The sequence below is a fragment of the Leucoraja erinacea genome, chromosome 18, assembly GCF_028641065.1.
Source record: "Leucoraja erinacea ecotype New England chromosome 18, Leri_hhj_1, whole genome shotgun sequence".
NCBI lineage: Eukaryota > Metazoa > Chordata > Chondrichthyes > Rajiformes > Rajidae > Leucoraja > Leucoraja erinaceus.
In genome coordinates this window covers 14848537-14871510 of record NC_073394.1, presented here as the reverse complement: position 1 = coordinate 14871510, position 22974 = coordinate 14848537, and the positions used below count along the sequence as shown (strand labels likewise).

At 42.3% G+C, this 22974-nt stretch overlaps 1 protein-coding gene across 1 annotated transcript in view; it reads right to left on the bottom strand.

The window, feature by feature from the left end:
- The window catches only part of LOC129705682 (leucine-rich repeat-containing protein 4C-like), a 268649-nt gene that overhangs the window by 164165 nt on the left and 81510 nt on the right, over positions 1–22974 (bottom strand). Inside the window, exon 4 of the mRNA XM_055649376.1 lies at positions 6426–6574. The gene's annotated coding sequence lies outside the window, so the exon portion shown is untranslated. The remainder of the gene's footprint in view (positions 1–6425; positions 6575–22974) is intronic.

Here is a 22974-nt window from a genome sequence, read left to right as displayed (position 1 = left end):
CAGCCTTGCATTACACAAGAGAACTCCATGGGTATAACAGTGCATTGCACAAGCGACACACAGATTCGGTAGTGCATTATATAGCAGTCATCCAAAGTGGCATTCTGTCAATTAAACAAGGCATTCCAGACTGAGGCATGAGTGAATACTAAAAAAAAACTAGCAGGATGGGTATTAGATGCTGACACATGGTGTAAAATAAAATGTTCTCCTATTCACTGCTCCTAATTCATCTTAACACATGCTCATGAAATATTCTTGTAAAAAAGTAATGAGATAACTTTGTCTTTGAAATTACTTTATTTTCTGTGATATTATGCATTAACTACATAAACTTACTGCTTCACTATGAATTAGTTTTGCCTGCAACTCTAACAGACAAATGAATTGTAAGAAAATGTGTTTATAACTTGGTGGTAAAATAAACAGGGCCATTGCAGAAAATGTTGTTTATGGGCCTTTGAATACATATGTACCATCAATTTTTTGTTGTTTAGTTTACGTCAGAGATACCGTGCGGAAACAGGCCCTTCGGCCCACTGGATCCATGCTGGCCAGCAATCCCCGCATATTAACACTATCCGACACTCACTAAGGACAATTTTTGCATTTACCAAGCCAATTTACCAAATACCTGTATGTCTTTGGCATGTGGGAGGAAACTGAAGATCTCAGAGAAAACACACACAGGTCACGGGGAGAACGTACAAACTCCGTACAGACAGCACCCATCGGGATCGAACCCGGGTCTCCGGCACTGCAAGCGCTGTAAGGCAGCAACTCTACCACTACACCACCATTCCGCCTTGTCCCTCACTTTCAAGAAATGTTCTTACCCTGGGGTTCTACCTCTCCCAGATTCCATTTTCAATTCTGAGTGTGTATTGAATCAAATCTATTTGTTTCTATAATTGTGCCCTCCTACCATATCTACCAGACCAACATATGGCCAGATGGTCATCTTCCCATTAGAGATTTGCTGGAAATAATGACCTCACATTAAGGTCATATTTTCCAATACTATGTCACCATTTGTAAAGAATATCAATTGTCATGTGTGATTGCAACTTGAAACCAAATCTGATTTTGCTTGTCAAAATGAATCACACAGTTCTTCCATTACTATGCAATGTGGATAGGCGTTGTGCTGGCGTTGGAGAGGGTCCAGAGGAGGTTTATGAGAATGATCCCAGGAATTAATCGGTTAGCATGTGATGAGCATTTGACGGCGCTGTGCCCGTACTCGTTTGAGTTTAGATGGATGATGGGGGACTTTCATTGAAACTTCCCGAATAGTGAAAGGCCTGTTTAGAGTGAATGTGGAGAGGATGTTTCCACTCGTGGGAGAGTTTAAGACCAGAGGTCATAGCAGTAGAATAAAAGGGCTTACCTTTAGAAAGGAGATGAGGAGAACATTTATTTAGTCAGAGAGTGGTGAATCTGTGGAATTCATTGCCACAGTGGAGGCCAAGTCAATGGGTATTTTTAAGGAAGAGATTGATAGATTCTTGATTAGTACGGGTGTCAGGGGTTATGGAGAGAAGGCAGGAGAATATGGTTGAGATGGAAAGATAGATCAACCATGATTGAATGGCGGGGTAGATTTGATCGGCCAAATGGCCTAATTCTCCTCCAATAACATGAATTTATATCTCAGTGTTCTATGTTAAGAACTTGTCTAGCTCACATGAATCCATTCTAAGTCCTGTCATATTTCAGTCATCATGCCTAACCTACAGATAACTCTTTGCAGACCAAGGGGAAAGTGAAGGAAGAAAGTGACTTTTTGTCTTCTTAATCAATTGCCTTGGAGAGTTATAGGATTTAAGGATGCATATATAAGAGTAGGCGAGTACACTGCCTTATCAAATACAGACAGCAAAATGAGTGAAAGCAAGAAAAAATCAAGTGGGAAAGCAAAATAAACCTTTTGCATGATCTGGACTCCATATTTAGACTTTTAGTGTTGACTGACTGACAGTAATTAACATTATTATGTTGTTAAAATGTACTTGGATAGAAATTGGATAAGACTTACATTTCTTTGGCAAGTCTTGTTCATGTTCTACCAAATAATCACTGCAATTTCATGTCATTCGATGCAGTTCAATAGTAAACCCAGATTATTGTGCCAGTTTAAAGGATGAACCTAGTGCAGTGGCTTCACCTCGTCACTGAAAGTTCAAGAACATTAAGTGCTTGAAGAGCCATAAATTAAAAGGTCAGTTGGAAAGAATAATTGACTTTAACAGTCCATTTTTTAAAGCATGGGCATGATGAGCTGAATGGTCTCCTTTTGAGCCACAAATTTCTATGATTCTATAATCTTATTAAGAACGTGAATAATTATTACAAAGTAATATACATTTTCCCATTAACCAATTGTTCTACTGACTCTATTGGACAAGGGATGGATTATTTGTTCAAGAAGAGTGAGTAAAGAAGACATATATTAATATGAATTAATATGAATATTAATATATATAAAGCTGTTATGAAGTTCCCAAATTACATGGTGACAGGTTTCAAGCAAATTAATTCTTTTGAAAAATTCTCCTCTTAGGGAATTGCTATGCATTGCCTCTCCATGTAGACAATAGACAATAGGTGAAGGAGTCGGCCATTCGGCCCTTCGAGTCAGCACCGCCATTCTCTGTGATCATGGCTGATCATCCACATTCATTACTCCGTTCCTGTCTTCTCACCATATCCCCTGATTCCGCTATCTTTAAGAGCTCTATCTAACCCTGTACGATTACACTCAGCAGTGTTTTGTGTAAACCTTTAATAATAATAATGCAATCATTTGCAAGACGGAAAAGTTGCTCTGTAACATTATGGTCATTTTGATCAGATTGTGGCCAGGTATTTATGGCTTTAACACACTAAGCATAGACCTTGAAATTATATTGCACCGCATATCTTTTCTGTCCAATAAGTAAATTAATTTTAAGGAAAAATGTTTGGTAAGTAAACTTGCAACTCAGCACAATAATACCGAGTGCCTCCTATAGCATAATAATAGCATAATAACACACAGCCGGGTCTATCATGAATCTTCCCATCATGCGAAGGATCTACAGAAGGCGCTGTTTCAAAAGACAGCCAGCACCTTCAAGGACCTGCAATGTCCTTGCCATGCTCGAATTTCACTCCTGCCATAGGAAGATCTAAAAACTGCAACGTCAAGGTTCAGGAACACCTTCTTCCCAATAACCATCATGTTATTGAACATTTCAACTCTAACCAAACTCCTAACTACAAATTACCTTGGTTGCACAATGGACTTTGGGCTTTCTTCTATTTTTTCCACTATATTGGGATTTTTATTTATTGAATTTTTTTTTCTGTTGGTTTATGATATTATCTATTGTGTAGTGTGCTTACACACCTAGTGTGCTGCTGCAAGTAAAAAACGCATTGTTCCGTTTCAGCACATATGACAATAAAGAGCTCTTGACTCTTGAGGTGCCTGGATATACATAATGGAGTCCAATGACTGATGGTACAGACTACCCACACAAAAGCAGACCAGTGCTGTATCTGAAACTCGGTTCTTCATAACTTAGGGGAGATATGTCTGAAAGATCTCAGCTTGGGGATATTGTGCTAAAATCCATAATCTATGATCCTCAATCAATGATCTGCCAATTTTCTTACAGACAAATGATAGAATTTTTAACACTGTAAGAAGGCTAATGTTGTTCCCTGCCATATACCTTAGACCTCCCCTCACTTTTTAGAACCTTCAAAAACTCCTTGTTAGCCCACTCTGTGCCTGCAGTGTGCACCATTGTTCAAAATGCCTCACAAACTCTGACAACACAAGCAAACCTGAAACCCCTATCCCGAGAAAGACAAGAAGAACAGGCATCCTTTGCAAGGCCACACAACATCGTGACTTGGAAATATGTCACTAGTCCGTATCCTCAATGAATCTAAATTCTGCAGGTCCGTACATAACAGCATTAAGTTAGTACCTTCACACAAGGCCTGTGGAACTTTAAGAAGGTGGCTTACTTTGACCTTCTCAGGACCAATGGGCAATAAATGCTGACCTTGCACCGTGCACCTACTGTGCCTTTCCATGCAAAGATATGCCCTATCTGCCTTAGAATGTTTTGTATGAGAAACTTAAAAAAAAACCTAAGCTAAAATACAATATATTGTTAACAATGTTTGTTTTACTGTCATATGTTTCATCGTTAATATCCCTGTTTTATATCATTTACTTTATCACCATGTTTCTGCTCATCTTTTCTCTCTCTCCACTTAGCCTTTTTTCCTCGTTTGCTTGAAATGTTTCTCTCCAGATCTAATCAGAACTCACTAGCCGAAAAAGTGATCCCTCTACCTAGCCTGCCTGACTCGCTGAGGAACTCCATCATTTTCAGTTGTAATCTCACGCAGTATTTTGCTTTTCTATTCATTCTTACCCACATTTAACAGGTATGGGCTGTCACACGCCCACCAGCAAATATTATTCCCACCCTTTGAATTACAGATTGATAAATTGACTTTGTATAATACCCACTCTCATTTTCTGTTATCGCAAAAGAGTCATTTTCTTGTATATAATACCCTTCATTCCTCAATGCCATTAAATGTCATAAGATAGAGAGGATCAAGTCTTTTACTGAAATGCTGAAAGGAGATCATAATTGGCAGCACTGAATAATTCAAGGAGGAGGATATCTTCAGTACCATCTTTCCTCCACTCTTTCCATTGCCACATCAAATACTACCAAGATTAGACATAGCTTTTTTTATATTCTACATACTCTCTCTGGGGCACTCGACTCAACAGCATTAATTAGTTCATTTATCCTCGAAGCTCAGTTCAGTGCCACTGAGCACTTAAATATTAATGCTACATTAAAGCAACATAATAAATACAGAAAATATAAAAAATATTGCTGAGCAAGACCTACTGGTAATGAATTACAGGTAAATAAATGTGAAACTAGCAACCAGTTGGATGTGATTATGCTGACCAAATGTTATCAAGGTGCAGGTAATAAACTATTAAAAAATTGAATCAAATAACCTTTGTTAAACCGCTCAAGGTGTCACCTATTTTACTGTATTACTAGGATTTAAAGAGGTGACAACAATGAATTGGTGATTTTGCTGAGCATTCTTTGTTCATGCCTGAAGAAAGACATTGTGAAAATGTAATATTGATCAGTGGAATTATGTTATAGTGGAACTGGAATTGATATTCATCCTCTATTGTATGTACTATTAACATGTACATACTGAGATTCCCTTCCGAACCTGGTCAACTTATGTACATTACTACTGCACATCATCTGCATAGTACACATGGTGGAGGATTACGTTCCACTGTAATACATTTCTAAATGTAAATGTGTTTTTAATTAAATCAAAATTATGTTTTTCCATTGAACATCTCAGTATCATAATGGCATCTCAAGGCTAATTAAGTTTATTACAGCTTCCCCTGTTTAACCATAATTATAAATTATCATTTAAAAAATAAAAATGCTTTGCTCCCTGGGCTTCCAGCAAAAAAATAAAACTGTCGTTGACATCTCTTAAAGTTTTATGTCCTATAATTGGCACCACTAACTTCAGAGCAATGTAGAGTGTCAGCATTGGAACATAGCAAGAAGTTTGTGTAGAACCATTTTGCATGATACAGCCCTTTCACCTCTCGAAACCTACAAATAGTGACATATATTGATTTTGTTTTCATAATGTTCTCAATGCACAATTATATTTCCCATGGTATAAGCTGCATAAGTAACATCTCCGAGCTTGCCCCAATTTTTCACAAACAGTGAACTTATTATTACTTTGTACTACTGACTTTATTGTTGTGAATGTTATAAAGCAAGGTCTATGGTTGTCATTCGCTCTATCAGCCTGGTATCTTTATTCCATTTAAATAATGGAAGATTCCTTGGATGTGGTTTCTGAGTTGCTGAGAATATGTTACCGCTTTTACATCATTCCCAGCTAGAAGTTAGTGTTTTTGAAAATGTAATTGCATTATTTATCACAACCAACTCCTTGTCACATTTGAAGGCCAATAGATTCTAAATAAAACCCCAGGGAAAATGTAAAGCAAACCTCCGCAACCAATCTGCAGGCTATTTCTGATAGCTAGAAATAGCTATCATTTCAAATTAATGTCATCACTATAATATTACAGCAAACATGCTTGAGACAAATGATTTCAGTATGTAAGCAAGAATTCACTAGCATTTCACTGAGAAGCTTTTGCGTAGCTATGTTCCTGATTTGAAATGACACGATAAAACATGATAAACGTCATGAGTTGAGAACAGATCTATGCTTCAAGGAATACAGTTTCTTATAAGTTATCTCATCTAAGTAGCCTTAACTGACGATCAGTAGGTCCAAAAAGCAGTCTCTGTGCAATTCAATGAGATTCATACCTTTCTCCTTGTGTTTTCAGTCCCTTCACAATGTGTAACAGCTGCTTCCTTGAAGTGTGGGTGGGAACTCCAGATTTTCAATGGAAGGTACTACCACAACATCTTAAAATAACAGCAACACTGAATACATCCTCTGCCAGTTGAAAGACCTAAGTGTAAAGAATAAAGACTCCAATATTATGTCAATCCAATGTCTTTCACTCAACAATACCTCAACAAAGCAGAACATATTTCTTTACTGAGTTTGTCATTAAAAAGAATGGGCTAGCTCTGTAGCCAAAATGGAAGTTACATCACCTCTGTCACCTTATAATGAAGTTTGGAGAACTGCAAATGACTGAAACCAATGATATATTTTTAGATTTGCCGTTCCCATGGAAATGGTCCTTTTTTCTGTGAAGCTGCAATTTAAATGTATTTAACTACCTTTCGCAAGTTGGATCCTAAGCCAACTTCATTAGTTGAAAGTGGGTCAAACTAAACCTGTGCAATGCAATTTTGCTACAACAATTGTACTTTTATCTAACTTGTATACACAATGACCGCACGTTACTGCTGTTGAAAGCCAGACTTTACAGTGACGGCTCTTTACTGCTGGGAATGCATGGCCACAATACAATTTTCCTTATATGAAGAAAATGCAACAAGAATTAGCCTTCACAGAGTTGAGAAAAACAATGTACAATAAATAATACATTTTAAACTGCAGAGGAACTTAATAAAGATGTAACTACAGTACCTCTGCTGCTTTATATTATTCAGATATACAACCAAAGGGGAACTGAATTCCTGCTACTGAGCCCTTGTGGGAATATGCTGCTTCCTTCAATCATCTAAATATTAATGTTCATTCTATCATTACTACTCCCCATCTCTCCTTCAATAATACTCACAAGCGTTTGGTCACATCCTAATACCTGTTGATATACCCCAGGTTTTTTTTTGTCTGATATTGCCCTTGAATGATTTATTACATTCAAACCTATTATCTAAATGCAAGTTGTTATTATTGTAACCTAGTTAATCATTTTTAAAAAGATAAAATAAAATTGAAATACTCAGTAAGCCAGGCAGTATGTGTGGAAAGAGAAAAAGGAGAAAAAAAACAAAATATGTTAGTCTTAAATTGGGAGTGAATGCATAGGGTAAGGGGACTATCTGTGAGAAGAGAGTGCAAGGTTGTTCTGGGGATAAATATTAGAGGTCGACCAGTTGAATGGTTAATGGGGCCAGTTAGAGAGTCGGAATGACAACAAAGGGGCATACAAGTTGTAAACTGAAGGGTTGTGGACATATCCAGCAGATATGTAAACTGAAGGGTTGTGGACATCCAGCAGATAGCATTGTGTTATGGTAAGAGACAAACTGATACAATATCACAAACCTTGCATTTCTTATGCAGAGAGGAAAAGTCAGTTGATTGAGGTCACAGAATCAATATTACTGGCTGAAACATGCCTAAACAGAAGGTGATGTAAACAGAAGATGTGCTGCTGTGTAGGCCCTTGTTATAACCATGCAGGAGGCAACAAGCAGATTGATTAGAGTGGAGAATTAAGGAGGTAGGCAGCCGGAAGTACAGTGTTGCTCATAAGATGGAACAAAAAAGGATCATGCATGGGGGGGCACCACCATGAAGGAGGGGGTTGGGGGGAGAGAGGGTGAGAGAAGAGGGTGAGGGTGGAAAAACAAAGGAGGATCCGTCATGGGATACTTGATAACTGTCAGCGCTCTTTATGCGGCGGCTTGAGGTCACAGCAAAGAATGTTACTGGCTGAAACATGCCTAAACAGAAGGTGATGTAAACAGAAGATGTGCTGTTGTGTAGGCCCTTGTTATAACCATGCAGGAGGCAACAAGCAGATTGATTAGAGTGGAGAATTAAGGAGGTAGGCAGCTGGAAGTACAGTGTTGCTCATAAGATGGAACAAAGAAGGACCCGGCATGGGGGGCACCACCATGAAGGAGGGGGTTGGGGGGAGAGAGGGTGAGAGAAGAGGGTGAGGGTGGAAAAACAAAGGAGGATCCGTCATGGGATACTTGATAACTGTCAGCGCTCTTTATGCGGCGGCTATTGGCATATGCAAGCAAAGAATTTCACTGTGACTTGTCACATGTGACAATAATGTATTCATACATTCATTCATTCATTCATTCAACTGAATTCAGGTGGTTTGCAATACAGTCGTTAATGTGTGTTAGTTTTCCTCAGTCGAGAGGAATCTTTGTGAATACCCAATGCAGTACACTAGCTTGGAAGAAGTGAAAGTGAATTACTGCTTCGCTGAAAGGCATCTTCGGGTCACTGGGTAGTGGGAAGGGACTAGGTGAATGAACAGGTGTTGCATCCTCTGTCATTTCATAGCAGGGATGTTGTAATGCATAACATGAGATAACATGAGAGATGGAAAATAAGTAGGTGAATGCAATTGGAGGGAATACTCTGAGAGCCAGCCTCAATAGGCCAAATGGACTCCTTCTGTGGTGTGAGGATATTTTAGAGAAATATTAAATGGCACACATATTCAATTTATCCACAGACAAATAGCCAACTATTATCTTTATGAAATGAATTCTGAGCAGTTTCAGTAAAATTACTTGTTGTCGCATCCACAAAGCATTTTAGAAACAATTCTCAACATTGGTACGGGACCAAAGAATTACAAATGCTAGACATTTGAGATGCAAGCAGAAAGCACGGGAGATGTGCGAAGGGATGAAAAAACTAACATATGAGCTTTTATCTGAAACCAGGTTCCACATAAAGCAACATGCAGAGAAAGGTGGGGAGAGGAAGAAAGAACGACAGGGAAGGTGGGAGGCTGAGGAGATCAATGAGCTAAGAGAGGATTCTGAAAGCAGTGGACAAACTAAAAAAAACACACTGGAAGACCCATTGGAATAAAGGCATCTGCAACAAACTACCCCAGTCTGGCAGTTCCTCATCAGTGTCAGCATGAATTTACAGGAGTACCAGTCTCTGGAGTGGGAGGTGAATCCATAAATATCTGACTCAGAGGTGAGAGACCTCCCACTGAGGCAAGGCTGGCATTCACCACGGGCCCGGGGTGAAGTCAGTGGTGTGTTAAATAAAACTGTATGTAACACTGCTTAGTAGTCTGCTGATTGGTTGGTAAGCAAAATGAATATAAATTCAGATTATGAAACAAATAACAACATGGCAAAGAAAAATGCAATCATAAGCTGATTTATATACTTTGCGATGTCAAATATAGTGCTTCCTAATTATAAGGCGGCATGGTGGCACAGCGGTAGAGTTGCTGCCTTACAGCTCCAGAGACCTGGGTTGGATCCTGACTACGAGTGCTTGTCTGTACGGAGTTTGGATGTTCTGCCCGTGACCAACGTGGGTTTTCTCCTGGTACACCGGTTTCCTTTAAGTATAATTATACATTTTCCCTCATGTGTGTAGGATGGTGTAAGTATGCAGGGATCACTGGTCGGAGCGGACTCAGTGGGCAGAAGGCTCTGTTTTACGCGCTGTATCTCCGAACTAAGTTAAACTAAATCTGCTCATATGTAAAGAAGGGAATGCAACATTGCAAACATGACTTTCAACCACAGTGATGTGACTGCTCTTAATATCAAATTGGCATTCAAGTGAGTGTGGTATTGAGTCAAGCCAAGATATGTCAAATCAAGTTGGGTTTATTGTCATGTGCCTAAGTAGATGAATTATGGGTACAATGAAAATCTTGCTTGGAGTAGCATTACAGGCATATTAATTCAGACAATACAAAAACATAAATTGCACATAAATTGTATAGAAATTACAGCTAATGCCTACAAGATAGAGAAAAGATGGCACAAAAAAATAAAGCAATAGTGCAAAAAACATAATTAGAAAACCAGTTCATGGTGGTGCAAGAGCTCGTCAATAGTGTTGCGTTGCTCAGGTAATATTAGTGGTGTATGAATCTGTTCAAGAACTTGATGGTTGAGGTAAAATAGTTGCTCCTGAATCGGGTGGTGTTCGACTCCAGGCTCGTGTATCTTGTGCTGGATGGTAGCAGTGCGAAGAAAGCATGGTGGAGAATTGATAGATGCCGCCTTCTTGAGACAGCACCTCATGTAGATGCTTTCAATGATGACGAGGCTTGTGGCCATGATGGACTGAGCTGAGTCCATCACTCTCTGCAGTCTCCCCTGTCCCTGCGTGTGTGAAGTGCCACACCAGGCCATGATGCAACCAGTCAGGATATTTTCTATCATGCATTTGTAGAAGCATGCCACAATATTCGGTAACATGCCAAAACTTTAAAGTTCTAAGAACGTAAAGGCACTGGCATGTCTTCTTCGTGATTACATCTATGTACTGAACCCGGGAAAGGTTATCGACGATGATAACGCTCAGGAACTGAAGCTGCTAACTCTCTCTGACACACCAATGAAAACGAGCACCTCGGTCACAAAATGAAGCCTATGATTTTGCAAGTGGAATTTTATTTCATTTCAAAGATAAACGTTATTCTGAATAAAAAATAGATACAAACAAAAACTGTGCAAAATCTCTTGAAACTTTACAATGGTTATATGTTCAATAGTATCATATCTTGCCACTCACGTGCCCCCCTTTCAAGATATACCTACCCTTGTTTGAGGGGTGCCCCACCAGACTCTGCCCCTCAATGTCCAGCAGTGGAAGGACACTAGACTGTGGTCCTCCCTTATTGTGTTGGCGGCACCAAGCTTCAGTGCATTCCTAAGCTCTTACTCCTGCAGTCTGGAATGGGACAGTCAGCAACGTTCCCTGACTAAACACCTCACTTAGAGTTAGCTGTTGGAGATCAATCTACTCAACCCAATAATATCACTTCAGGAGTTCCTAGGTCCAACCATCTTAGGCTTAGGCTTAGGTTTATTATTGTTAGGTTAATTGAACAGCCCCCTAGCTCAGTGAAGGACTGTCCAAATGCTTAATAACTAAGTAGTAGAAACTGTTTCTAAATCTGCTGGTGTGTGCGTTCAAGCTTCTGTATCTTCTGCCCGTTGGGAGCAAGGAGAAGTAAGTGGATCAAGACTTTTAATTGTGTTGGCTGCTTTTCCAAGGTAGTATGAAGTGTAGATGGAGTCAATGGTAGGGAATCTGGTCTCTGTGATGGACTGGGCTACATCCACAACTCTGCAATGTCTTGAGCAGAGCTTTATCCAAACTTAGTTGTGATGCAACCCAACAGTATGTTTTCTTAGTGAATGATCATTGCATCATGATCACTGTAATACTCAAAATGATTGGATGATGAAGATATTAAAGTAAATGGGAATCACACTGTTGATAAGTTATAGGGTAAGGTCTCCTCTTGCTCCTCTGTCTTAGGTTCCTGAAAAAATGTAGCTTTTTACATTTTATTTGGAAAAAAACCATTGACCATTTAGTGAGGATAAAAATCTTGGTGCCTTCCAAATGTAACCGCCTGGTGAAACAGGAGAGCTAAAAAGGGATTGGTGAGGGGAAGGAAGTCTTGAGCAGATTTTGTCATGTTGCAAGTCTCACTAAGTTTAATGGGCATCCGAGGTCAAGAACATAATTGTACTTCAATGGGAAATGAGACAAATCATCACATTTTTGAGTGTAATGGTATGTGAGTTTATAGGTAAGATTCAGGGGCATGAAATTAGTATTTCTTACCCCAGGCCACATGTTAGCGAGGCATAGATTCTGTTCAAACTCAGAAAGCGTACAAGCCTAGTTTGTGATAGAAAAACAAAAAATACATCTATCTATACATACCTAAAACTCTGATCTTGTGCTCTTCCAGTTCGCGCGGTTTTTCTACATTTGTAAAAACGGTACGTGATAGCGCTACGATATTTCGCCTGCTTACTCACCGTTCTCCTGAGCTGCGATTGCAACAGGTTTCGTTATGATAGATGGTAGCTTGGAAAAGTTATTAAGGTTTATAAATCGTAAAAACCGCGCATACGCTGATTGCTCTCAGACACCGCCACGCAGTTTGGTCTCCTCTCCTGTCAGTCAGCAAGGGAGTCGCCAGGACCATCCTGGCATCATCGCCGCATTGATTGGCTGGATGCCGCCATGGTGAAGGAGTGGCGACAGCGCCGGCTCCCGACGAGCTGTGGCTGCGCAGTACCTGGTGGGGAGGGGATGCCGCGGGCCAAGCCTGAGCTGGAACCAAGGACGAGCCTGGGTGTGGGGTCCGGGTCAAGTCAGGGTCTGTACTGGACTCGTGCCCAAGCCTGGGGCCTGTGTCAAGGCCACGGCCGAGCCTGGGGATGGAGTCGGGGCCGAGCCCGGAGTTAGAGCCTAGGCCACAACCGTGCCAGGGTCTGGAGTTATGCACGAGCCCGAGCCCCTGGCCCCTCGTCCATAACTATGTGATGGACCAGCTGCGTAGCGTCCGCTAGGACATGGTGTCCCAGCGCCTCGGGGCCCGTCAGACTGCCGCCATTCTGCAGCGTAGCCTTCGCTTCCTTCTCTGCAGGCAGTTTTGGCTCGGCCGCCCCCCACCCTCATCCCGCCCCTGGCACAGTGAACCCGGCTCCGTCGAGGCCCAATCTGTGACTGCTGGCTGCCTACAGCCAGGTCCGGGCCGAGTGCGAGAATCAGGCCGAGTTCCAGGCCCTGGCGTTGCTTTACGATCTGAGTAGGTGCTGGGGCAGGGAATGGGAGTGAGGGGAGGAGGATGAGGGAAATGGGGAGGAGGGAGAAGGGGCAGGGAGTGGGGTGGGAAAGGGAGATGGAGGGGTGGAGGATAGAGATGGGGTGGAGGAAGGAGATGGGTAATATTGGAATATTGCTTTGGGGGAACCGGTGAGTGGTGGAATGTTGCGTTGGGGAATAGGTTGTGTTGGGAGATCAGGCCTCCCGTGTGACAGGGACCCAACGTGTCCCACTTAGACTAGTTTTGAATAAAAGCCTCAACAAATACTTAAGGGTAACCATGCCTCCTGCCAACAGGCTCATGACTTGACCCCTTTCGGAAAGAGGGTGCATGAGAATCAGATTTGTCTCAATTAGCACTTTGAAGTTATAAATCTCACCTTCCACTAGTTCATTCTCCACTCATCTTGCAGGGTGGCAAAGTGGCGCTGCAGTAAAGTTGCTGCCTCATGGCGCCAGGGACCCGGGTTCGATCCTGACTAGGGGTGCAGTCTGTGTGAAGTTTGTTTGTACTCCCTCTGACCTCTTGGGTTTTCTCCAGGTGTTTCAGTTTCCTCCCACATTCCAAAGATGTGCTGGTTAATTGAATTTAAATGTTCCCTATGTGTGAGGATAGAACTAGTCTATGGGTGACCACAAATCTGTGCAGACCCAATGGGCCGAAGGACGTTTCCACCCTGAATCTATAAATTAAACTCTCCCTTCAAGTACAAATTGCTTCAAACTGTTCGAATTAAACCATCTTAATCCCATCTATTTTTTTTAACCAGCTTAATTCACATGAATTTCTATCTTATAATTTAATTCGACACACTGTGTATAGATAGCTCATGTTGGGATCAAGCTGGTTTCTTAAATAAACAGAATGTGGTTTTTTTAATTGGGAGAATGGGGGTGGCTTGTTAAAGTTGTCAGTCTGTGTGTGAGCGTGAATGCTGGGGAGGGGGCTTAATGCATGTCTTTCCAATATACCAGCCTATTCCCTGACAGCATCATTATATTTAATTAGTCTGACTTCAGACAGAGGAAAGCCACCAACCCAAAAAGAGCAGGAGCCTGGATTAAAGGCAAACATGCTTTCCAATTACATTGTTAAAGTCACTGAAAAGGAGAAACAATTTTATTTTGGTTCTGTACATTCATACCAAATTAAACAAAACAATGAAATGCGTTAAATCAGCGCCACTATCCTTTGTTGCTTGTGCTGATGCACAAATAGAGCTTACATTTGATCTCGGATGCCTTTTGTGTACAGATTCATGGAGACAATTTTCTGCAGAGATGCCCGCTGACTGGTTGAGTTACTCCAGCATTTGTGTCTAATCAAAAATATAATTTGTTAGTTTTGATAACGTTCAGTAATCCTGAAACCACCAGTGATGAGCCAGAAACACATGTGTGGCTATCAGTCTTAGGCTTGTAAATTTGCGTTTCTCACTTGTCATGATTTGGACCACTGGACCTATTGCCAGCTGTAACTCAATTGACACACTTTTGCCTCCGAGTCAAAAGATTAGGTCAAAAGAATGGAAAGGGTCTTGATTAGTATGGGTGTCAGGGATTATGGGAGGAAGGCAGAAGAATGGGGTTGAGAGGGAAAGATCGTTCAGCCATGATTGAATGGCGGAGAAGACTTGATGGGTCGAATGGCCAAATTCTGCTTCTATAACATGAATTTACGAAGATTGTGAATTTCTTCTGATGGGATATAAAATGGCCAGTCTGAAGGCTGTTGAACACACCTTATTGCACATGAAACATAAAAGTGATATCTGCCATGGTAGGTGGACATAAAGACCACGAGCAATCTTTCAAAGAGGAGGCTGGGGAGGAGTTTGTAGGACTGGCTGCAATCGGGCCTGCCGTTCCATTGGCTGTTCTCCCTATCCTGAAGTAATGAGCTGAAGGTTTTTTACACAGACGTGGAAAGTGGTAGAGTTGCTGCATAACTGGTAGGTCAAAGAGGAGCTGGGGGGCCGAAACCCTTGGTAAGAAAGGGAAATGGTCACTCAGTTGCTAAACGATTGAGGACTGCTGTGGCTGCCCAGGCAGGTCGGCGACGCAGTCTCTTTATATGACTGTTCGGCGAAAAACATCGCCCAACCTCCATTGGCTCACCGTATAGATCTGCTGAGACTAGAGCAGCGGACGCAATAGATGAGGTTGGAAGAGATGCAGGTAAACCTCTGTCGCACCTGGAAGGGTTGCGTGGGTCCTTGAACGGAGTCGAGGGGGGAGGTAAAGGGACAAGGGTTGCATCTTGCGGTTGCAAGGGAAAATGCCCGGGGAGGGGGTGGACCGAGAGGGAAGGGAAGAATTGACAAGGGAGTTATGGAGGGAGCGGTCTTTGCGGAAGGCAGATACGGGGGGAGATGGGAAGATGTGGCGAGTAGTGGGGTCACGTTGGAGGTGGCGAAACTGATGGAGGATTACTTTTTGTATGTGACGGCTGGTGGGGTGAAAGGGGAGGACTAGGGGGACTCGGCCCTTGTTGCGAGGGCGGGGAGGGGGAGAGAGAGCAGTGTTGCGGGGTATGGAAGAGACCCTGGTGCGAGCCTCATTTATGGTGGAGGAGGGGAACCCCCGTTCCCTGAATAGTGAGGACATTTCAGATGTCCTGGTGTGGAACGCCTCATCCGTGGAGCAGATGCGGCGTAGACGGAGGAATTGGGAGTAGGGGATGGAGTCCTTACAGGAAGCAGGGTGGGAAGAAGTGTAGTCCAGATAGCCATGGGAGTCAGTGGGTTTATAGTGTATGCCGGTTAGAAGACTATCACCTGCAATGGAGATAGTGAGGTCAAGGAAAGGTAGGGAAGTGTCGGAAATGGTCCAGAGTGCTGGAAGTTAGTGGTGAAGTGGATGAAGTCGGTCAGTTGTGTGCGGGTGCAGGAGGTGGCACCAAAGCAGTCGTCGATGTAGCGGAGGTAGAGGTTGGGGATGGGGCCCTGGTATGTATTGAACAAGGATTGCTCGACGTAACCTACAAATAGGCAGGCATAGCTGGGGCCCATGCGTGTGCCCATAGCTACGCCTTGTATTAGGAGGAAGTAGGTTAATTGGCTTGGTGTAATTGTAAATTGTCGCTGGGTAGACACAAAATGCTGGAGTAACTCAGCGGGAAAGGCAGCATCACTGGAGGAAAGAAATGGGTGTCGTTTTGGGTCGAGATCCTTCTTCAGTCTGAAGAAGGGTCTCGACCTGAAACATTACCCATTCCTTCTCTCCAGAGATGCTGCTTGTACCGCTGAGACTCCAGCATTTTGTGTCTACCTTTGATTTAAACCAGCATTTGCAGTTCCTTCCTACACTGTAAACTGTAAGTGTGTGCAGCATAGTGTTAGTGTGCGGGGATCGCTGGTCGACGCAGACTCGGTGGGACGAAGGGCCTGTTTCCGCACTGTATCTCCAAACTAAACTAAATTAAATGAAGCTCTATACCTCTTAGTCTGCTCCTGAGTGAGGTTGGAAATGTAACCTCACAGTTTCCAGAAGCTGGTCATGCACCAGATGACAGGGCTCTCGTTAAGAACTCCCTCTGCATTTATTGCTGTGAAATAGTTCCTGCTGCCAGATATCTGCCCAGTCTACAATTGCACACTTCTTCCTCAGAGTGTCCCCAATGCAACCTTTCAACATGATTCACACCCAATATTCTGCACAGATTACTACTGTTTCTTGTGTTGGTGTTGCGTGGCATCTCAGGAGATGACGCACGGTTTGTTCCTTCTGATGTACATAATAGTTGATTACACTGAGAATCTACATATGTCAAGTCCTATTCTCAATCTGTTCACCCTCTGCCTAGTGTGCTGACACCAACTATTGCTCAGTTTTTCAGATTTGCTGTTAGAAATGGGTTGCTAAGAAATACATTCCTGGTTGGTAACACTAAATGCATTATACAATTGCGTAGCACAATGCAATTTATCTCCAGAATACAGTTCCATTGATTGGAACTGGATTACTCTATAGCATATATAACATTACTAGTCTGAAGAAGGTTCTCGACACAAAACATCATCCATTCCTTCTCTCCAGAGATGCTGCCTATCCCACTTAGTTACTCCAGCATTTTGTGTCTATCTTCGATGTAAACCACCATCTGCAATTCCTTCCTCGACCCGATGCCAAGTTAAACTGATCTCATCTGTGTGTGTATGATCCACATACCTTTATTCCCTGCACTTCCATGCGCCTATCTAAAAGCCTCTTAAATGCCACTATTGTATCTGCCTCCAGCACCACCTCTGGCAATGTGTTCCAGGCCCCAGTTCTCTTTGTGTAAAAAAACTTGCACCTCAAATCTCCATCTCCCCTCTCAATAGAATTTGAAAATGTGTTACAATGGATCACCAGGCAGACCGTGGTTCTACGCGGCAGTCCATGATGCCGTGTCATCCTCCAGCAGCAGGCCTGGCTTGCCAGCCGCTACAGAGCCGATAAACCCACTTCCAAGAGGCAAATCACCGAACCCGGCTCATACCCGAGGGTCGGATAGGAGGGAAAAGAAACAACAGTGGCTGGCAGCATGTCTATGGAGCCAGTCAACCACAAATATTTTGTCAAAAAGGTGGCGCAGGGAAGCAAAGGTGCCCATAAATGGATTGGGGTCTTACCTATGAGGACTGAGTGGTGTTTGGGTGAGTTGAGGGATGACAGTTCGCGGGTCGACGTGTCTGGATTGAGGAGTCGGTTGAGTGGGCCGCTGGAGGCACTGCAGGAGCCCGGACTATATGACATGGCCTGCGGTGGCACTGCGCGGTGGAGCACCGATGGAGGACACCTCCAACTTCACTTGGCCACCGCCACCGCCACTTTGCGGCCAAGTCAAGAAGTCTACATTGGTAACAACTGAAGGGCCTGTCCCACTTTCGCGACCTTTGCAGGCGACGGCCAGCACCTGTGATAGATCGCTGAAATGTTCAACATGTTGAAAATTCAGCGGCAACCAGAAAGATGCTACGACTCTTTGGAGACCTCTCACGACCATACAGGCTGGTCGTGAGAGGTCTCCTGTGGTCTTGAGAGGACGATATTTCCGGTCGCTGCTGAATTTTCAACATGTTTGAGACAGCATGAAATAAATAACATGTTGAAAATTTTGGTGACCTATCATGGGTGCCGGCTGCCTGTCCCACTGAGTTACTCCAGCATTTAGTATCTATCTTCGCTATAAACCAGCAACTGCAGTTCCTTCCTACAGCAATCCTTAGCGTCTCGGATAACAGAACATCAAATTTCCATGTGCTCTGGATTTTGATTAAGATAAATTTTGATTAAGATAAATAAGGAAATGGAATGAATGAAGTTTGAATCGCAAGTACTTTTTGAGGAATTTGCATCACAGAAATGCTATTCATTAATGAATATTAGCAAAAAGATTATTACAAAATGATTTATTTAATTGATTGTTGATTGAGTTTTAATCTACTGCAGGCCCATCTTATAAACGTGTCATTTAATGTACAAAATTGATGTTGCCTTTATTCTTAAATGAACCATACACTCAAACAGATTTTTGTAAGATAAAGACTGACCTTGTGAGTTGATGAAATAAATCATCATTAACACAGCATCTGAATAATCCCTCTGTCCTCTACTAAACTATTGAAACTTCACTCTGCATAGACTAAACCCATGTGAATTATCTATCCAGCGAATAATTTGATCTCTGACTCAAGTGGGTATTGCCCCACCACATAGTTGAAGCAAACAAAATTGCTCTAATTTAATGGAAAATAGATAAGTACATGAAGGAGAAAGAAACAGGTTATAGAGTCATACAGTGTGGAAACAGGCACTTTGGCCCAACTTGCCCACACTGGCCAACATGTCCCAGCTAAACTCGTGTCACCTGCCTGCATTTGGCCGATATCCTTGCAAACCTGTCCTATCCATGTACCTGTCTAATTGTTTCTTAAACGTTGGCATAGTCCCTGCCTCAACTACCTCCTCTGGTAGCTCGTTCCATACATCCACCACCCTCTGTGTGAAAAAGCAACCGCTCAGATTTCTATTGAATCTTTTCCCCTACACCTTAGACTTATGTCTTCTGGTCCTCGATTCCCCCACTCTGGGCAAGAGGCTCTGTGCATCTACCTAATCTACTCCTCATTATGTGATTCTCATTATGTAAACATGTTCAAATAATGTAGGGATGGGTAAAGGGGTGTGTGTAGTATAAATATTGCACAGGCCAGTTGGGATAAATGGTTTCATTTTGAATTGTGAGTTCAACATAATTCTAGGTAAAATATTTCAGGGCTGAAGTAATAATATCTCCGATTGGAATCACATTCACATATTTAGTAAAACCAGGAGTAAAATTGCTCATTACCAGGCATAACTTTGCACATCATTAGACAAAACAAGATTTTAACAAGACTTACAAGACAATTATTAAATTCAGACACACATCTACAGTAGCACAGTACCCTGTGATCTAAGTGGTTATGCTAAGTTCCATTTATGTTGTTAAGCAGAGGTTTCGTAAGAGACTCTATTGAGACTCTATAACCTGTTTCATTCTCCATTTTGTTCAGACCGAATGACAAATAAAGGATTCAATTCAATTCAATTCAATTCTCATTTCATCAGTATCAATTCTCTGAAGGTTCAGGCTGTTCCTAATAACTCTTTTCCCTCCTGAATTTTCCTGTGATGTTTTTAATTTATATTTATTTTCAATTATTTACTCAAATCCTTCATTAAAGGCTGAAAGGCACCTTGCTTTAACTATCAGTTCTGGTGAAAAATCCCATGTCCTAATTGATGGCCATAATATAAATAGTTGCGACTCATCTCTTCATTCAATTTGATCTTGAAATTTAAACCTTTTATTAGACATTAGACTTCAGACTTAAGAGATGCAGTGCGGAAACAGGTCATTTGGTCCACCAAGTCCGCTCCGAGCAGTGATCACCCCTACTAGCAGTATCCCACATACTAGGGATAATTTACAATTTTACCAAAGCCAATCAACCTGCAAACCTGTGCTTCTTTGGGAGTGTGGGAGGAAAACAGAGCACCTGGAGAAAACCCACGCGGTCACTGGGAGAATGTATAAACTCCATATAGACAACACACATAGGCAGGATTGAATCCAGATCCCTGGCACTGTAAAGCAGTAACTCTACTACTGTGCCAATGTGCAACCCCTCAATTCAATAATTCGACAACTGGTGCAAATAATGCAATTCCTCATATGTTGCAAAACATACTTGGCTAATAAAGTATTATTGTATTGTATTGTATTGTAAATATTATTTAATTCCTGATTTTATGAAGATTGTGTTTCATTTTGAGAATCACAATCGTATTGTAGACTAAATTAAATGTCTGAATTATTTGCCCTGGATGACAATGTGCAAGGCACGATGAGTAAGTTGTGGAATGGCAAATGGAGTTTCATTCAGATAGATGTGAAGTGCTGCCTTTTGGGACAAAACCAGGACAGCATCTACACAGTGAAAAGTAGGACCTTGGAGAGTGTTGTCGAACAGAGGGATCTAGGAATACAAGTACATAGTACCCTGAAAGTGGTGCTGCTGGTAAATAAGGCTTTTGACACACTGGCCTTCAGCAGTAAGGGAATTCTGTATAAAAAGTTGCTACATTATGTTACAGTTGTACATGACATTGGTGAGACCACACTTGGAGTATTGTGTTCAATTTTGGGTACCCAGCTGTGAAGAGATGCCATTAAGCGGGGAAAAAGTGCAAAGAAGATTGATGAGAAATTTGTCAGGCCTGAGCTGTAGGGAGAGGTTGGCCAAGTTAGGACTTCATTTTATAGAATCCAAGAGGCTGAGGAATAATCTTATATAAGTAGTATAAAGGGGCTGTCCCACTGTACAAGCTCATTCAAGAGCTCTCCCGAGTTAAAAAAAAAATCAAACTCATGGTAAGCACGTAGAATGTACGTAGCGGGTACGTCGGAGCTCGGGGCATCTCTTAGCGGCTCGTAACGCTAACGGCAAGTACTCGGGAAACGCAGTAAGCTCGTGAAGACTCGTGAAGATTTTTCAACATGTTGAAAAATGTCCACGAGAGACCCCGAGTACCTACGAGCGGCTATTACCGTAATTCTCCGAGTTCGAATCAGGGGAAACTCGGGAGAACTCTTGAATTAGCTGGTACAGTGGGACAGACCATTTAGTATTTCAATGTAGAAAGTAAAATTATTATTAAATGGCTTTGCCTGTTTTTGAAGGATTTACTTGCAGATTCAACCATGGATCTCACACTAAATAAATGATTTGTATTATGTATGTATATACATATTAATGTTGAAATTAGCACAATCAAATATTTCAGAACTCTATTAGCACAATGACATTCCTAAGAAACATCACAAGACTTTTGTCAAACAAAATTGGCGTATATAAAATCATACAGTGCTTTCAGGTTTTTGGGAGGAAAGTGTATTTCACTTAGTATCCGATATAAATGTCACTGAAGGCAGTTTAATTTGCTTTGTGTGCAGAATTCATTGTACTGATATCATTACCAGCACTATTGACCAGGGTTGAATTTTATGTCATTTTAGTTTAGTTTAATTTAGAGATACAGCACGGAAACAGGCCCTGCGGCCCACCGAGTCTGCGCCGAACAGTGATCCCCACACATTAGCATTGTCCTACACACACCAGGGACAATTTACATTTATACCGAGTCAATTAACCTACAAACCTGTACGTCTTTGGAGTGGGGGAGGAAAACGAAAATCTTGGAGAAAACCCACGTGGTCACGTGGAGTACGTACAAAATCTGTACAGACAAGCACCCGTGGTCGGGATCGAACCCTCATGCCTGCCGCTAAAAGCGTTGTAAGGCAGCATCTAAACCACTGCACCACCGTATCACCCTTTGATTTTGTTCTGTTTAAAATAAATACATAATTTATATCATACCGTGTGCATACATTTTACAACAATGTATCCACATGATGCACAAGACAGATGAATGTTGGCTTCTGATCCATCAGCAGAGCTTATCCTGTTTGAGGAAGTCAGCTTCATGATGAGTTTACAGTTTGCCAAATGTATAACTGGAGTTAAAATTGCAAATACCCCCATTCAATCTAATCCAGATTGAGGTAAACACAGGGCTGCCAACTCTCACGCTTTGAGCGTGACACTCACGCATTTTAGTCAATTCTCACGCCCTCACGCTGAAGACAGAATTCTCACGCTGGCTTCAGTCCCTGCACAGCGGAGCTATAGGATCTTTGCTGCACAGTTTGTCTCTTTGTGCCACATGACAGCGATCTGCGAGCGCTGCGCTCTCGGCTGCCGCGGCAACCTCGCTCCCTCCCTCCCTCCTGCCCTTCAACTCACACGGCAGCGCCAACGCCATCAATATACACTACACCGTGCCCGCCAGACGACCCATTGGGTGGCCGGGGAAAGAGAGGGAGGGGAGAAAGAGAGAGAGAAAGAAAAAAGGGAGGGATGGAGGCAAAGAGAGACAGAGGGAGGGAATGTAGAAAGGGGATGAAGGAAGGGAAGGAGAAAGGGGAGAAAGAGGAAGCGTGAGGAAAAAGAGGGAGGGTGAGGAAAGAGAGGGAGGGGAGGAAAGAGAGGGATGGGGAGGATTGATAGAGTTGCATGAGAGACCACGGGTGCTGTCTGTACAGAGTTAGTATGTTCTCCCTGTGACCGTGTGGGTTTTCTCCGGGTGCTCTGGATTCCTCCCACACTCCAAATTGGGGATGATCAGCCATGATCACATTGAATGATGGTGCTGGCTCGAAGGGGCCGAATAGCCTACTCCTGCACCTATTGTCTATTGTCCAAAGACATAAAGGTTTGTAGGTTAATTGGCTGCTTGGAATTGTAAATTATCCCTAGTGTATAGGATAGTGCTAGTGTGTGGGGTGATTGCTGGTTGGCAGACTCTGCGGGG